Below are 2884 nucleotides of genomic sequence, written 5' to 3' on the forward strand. Positions count from 1 at the left end.
ATAAGCACACACACCGTGCTTAGGGCACATACGTTTTTCCCATTCTAGAAAACTCTTTACCATTACCTCTTCAAAGACTTCTCCCTTCTATTCTTTTTATTTTATCACTCTCGATTTCTAATAGAAAAAACTGTCACTTCTCTTTGTATCTTATCTTCCATGCCTCTTATCTTCTTTTTCTCCAAATCCTATGTCTCAGGTCATGTTCTCAGCACTGTTATCTACTTTACTTCACTGGTTCTCTCTCCTTTTGTATATCTAGTCTATTGTTTGACCTATAAAACAAACATTTCCTTCCAAAGCACAAGTTCTTTCCAAAATGCTCATTTCCTATCATCCTGTGGAAAGCTAATGCTCATTTCAAAGAGCTTTATTCATAAAGCTCAGGATACTATAGAAAAATGTTTTATCCAAATGCAACCACAACAACAGAAGTCCAAAACCTTATTGTTGTCGTCACTTTTAAAGCAGTTCATAGATGATCTATTATATGCTTTGCTTTCACCAAGAATGTGTACTAAGAATGGCAGTAAAAACACATTTCCCAGAAATGGTAATGAAGTGCAGCCAAAATAGAGATAATTATTTTAATTAATGGTAATGATTTTAACGGTTGAACATTTTAACTAATTAATTATGATTGATTGCTTGTTACTAATCAAGGAATATGAGTCAAAGTTGTAATTGAAAAACCGGGAGCAATGGGCTTTGCAGAGAGCATATCACAACCCTACTGGGATCAGAAGCACGACTTTTGCCTTGAACATTGCATTCGAGAGCATTCCAGTCCTTTCTCTTTCATGTATTCCTAAGACAGACTGCTACGGTGTTGATTTTTCAGTGCTGTGTTTAGGATCCTTTATCAGAAATGGGGAAACAAAATGTGAAAAGTGAATACATTTCAAGAAATACATATATTATTTTTATCTATCATATCATTCATCTAAATTTTATTCTTGGTAAGTTCTCAAGACTAAGCATTCTTTTTTCAGATACAGATTCTAAATACAAGATGCTACCCAATTGGTCTATTCAGGCAATCTGAATTTTTAAGAATTAATTTTTAATAAAGTATAATTGCTTTACAATATTGTGGTAGTTTCTACTGGATAGCAAAGTGAATCAACTATATGTATACAAATATCCCTTCTTTTCTGGATTTTCCTCTCATTTAGGTCACCCTAGAGCACTGAGTAGGGTTCCCTAGCTATACATTAGCATGTATAGTTCTCATTAGTTATCTATTTTATATGTAGTATCAATAGCATCTACTATGTCCATCCCAATCTCTCAAACTCATAAATATATGGAACACTTCATGAATTTGCATGTCATCTTTGCACAGGGGCCATGCTAATCTTCTCTGAATTGTTCCGATTTTAGTATATGTGCTGCCAAAGTAAGCACCAGACAATGTGAATTTTTAATAGCATATTGCCTAAGAATCAGTTTCCCAGTAGTTTTATATTTAGTACGTGGACACTGGATTGTCAAACCCTTAAAAACCTAACAAACTAAAGATAGAACTCCTAAGACCAGTGAATTAAACTTCTTTTTGCTCTTTAGTCTAATGATTCTATCTAATTGAGGCAAATCAACATCTCAACTCAACATGGGATTTATCTTCAGATTTACCAGTAATTCATTCTGCATTAGTAAATACAGTAATGTGGTCATTTTCATCCTAAATAATCCTTTTACTATAAATAAAAGTCATGTTGCACCACTTTAATTGGTAGATACGGAGAGCTGGGGTAGGGACCATAGGAATAGTAGAGAACTGGGCATGGCCAGTTTGGAAAAGGGAAGAAGATCAATGCAGCCATGGTACAGAGCATGAAGGTAGGAGTGTGGCAAGCAACGAGGCTGGAGGGGTAGACAGAAGCTAAATTGTAAAGCCTCTTGTTTGTCACACTATTTAAAGGGTCCTCGGGACAAAGAGGAAATGCTGGAGATCGCTCAGGAGGGGATGACATAATCAAATGTATCTTAAGCAAGTTCATTCTAGTGCACCTGCTAGAAGATTGCTGGGGGTAAGGAGAAAAGTCAGGAAGGATGCCATCCCTGCAGTCCAGATGCAAATAGTGAGAACTGATACCAAGGCAACAACAGGGGCATCTCTGGAATAAGAATACCTGGATTTGGTCAGAAATTTACTGCATGTATGTATGTAAGTGGGCTTCCCCTGTAGCTCATTCAGTAAAGAATCCGCCTGCAATGCACGAGACCCAGGTTAGATTCCTGGGTCGGGAAGATCCCCTGGAGAAGGAAATGGCAACCCACCCCAGTATTCTTGCCTGGGAAACCCCATGGACAGAGAGCATTCTGGCAAACTACAGTCAGTGGGGTCACAAGAGTCAAACAAGACTTAAAGACTAAACCACCAACACCACCGCGTATGCATGTAATTAACAATTAAAAGCATGATGACTACAAAGAAGTTCAAGCTTGAGTGAAAGGACTGAGCTGTTTGGAACCTGTTGAAATCAAGGTACGGAAGACACTCTGGTTATCTCATGTTGTATCCACTCCTTTCTGCCTATCCCATCCAACAGTCGCACCTCAGCCACCTGTTGTCCACAGCCGTGGTCTCCAGATCACCTGCCTGTCTTTCAGACTAGATTTCATCTGAAGACATAGGAGGTTCTACCAGGGGAAGCAAGTCTGGGAGTCAAGCCTGTGCGTTTGGTTGGCATGGGAGCAACATCACACTATTTTTTCTACATCTCATGATCTAATCACTGATTTTCAATCACTTAATTCATATTGCCTCTGCCGACATTTTAATCATAATCTTTATTTTTTTTTAGATTTTTTTTCATGTGGACCATTTTTAAAGTCTTTATTGAATCTGTTACACTATCACTTCTGTTTCTCATGCTCT

The 2884-nt window shown here is 37.8% G+C and overlaps 1 non-coding gene across 1 annotated transcript; it reads right to left on the reverse strand.

Annotated features, from left to right (window-relative positions):
• Positions 1–1300: 1300 nt before the first annotated feature.
• Positions 1301–1407, reverse strand: LOC128059683 (U6 spliceosomal RNA). Its single transcript, XR_008200612.1, has one exon. It is a non-coding gene; the product is annotated as a U6 spliceosomal RNA (small nuclear RNA).
• Between the last annotated feature and the right edge of the window lie 1477 nt (positions 1408–2884).

Source organism: Budorcas taxicolor, chromosome 14 (assembly GCF_023091745.1).
Source record: "Budorcas taxicolor isolate Tak-1 chromosome 14, Takin1.1, whole genome shotgun sequence".
In the NCBI taxonomy this organism is placed as follows: domain Eukaryota; kingdom Metazoa; phylum Chordata; class Mammalia; order Artiodactyla; family Bovidae; genus Budorcas; species Budorcas taxicolor.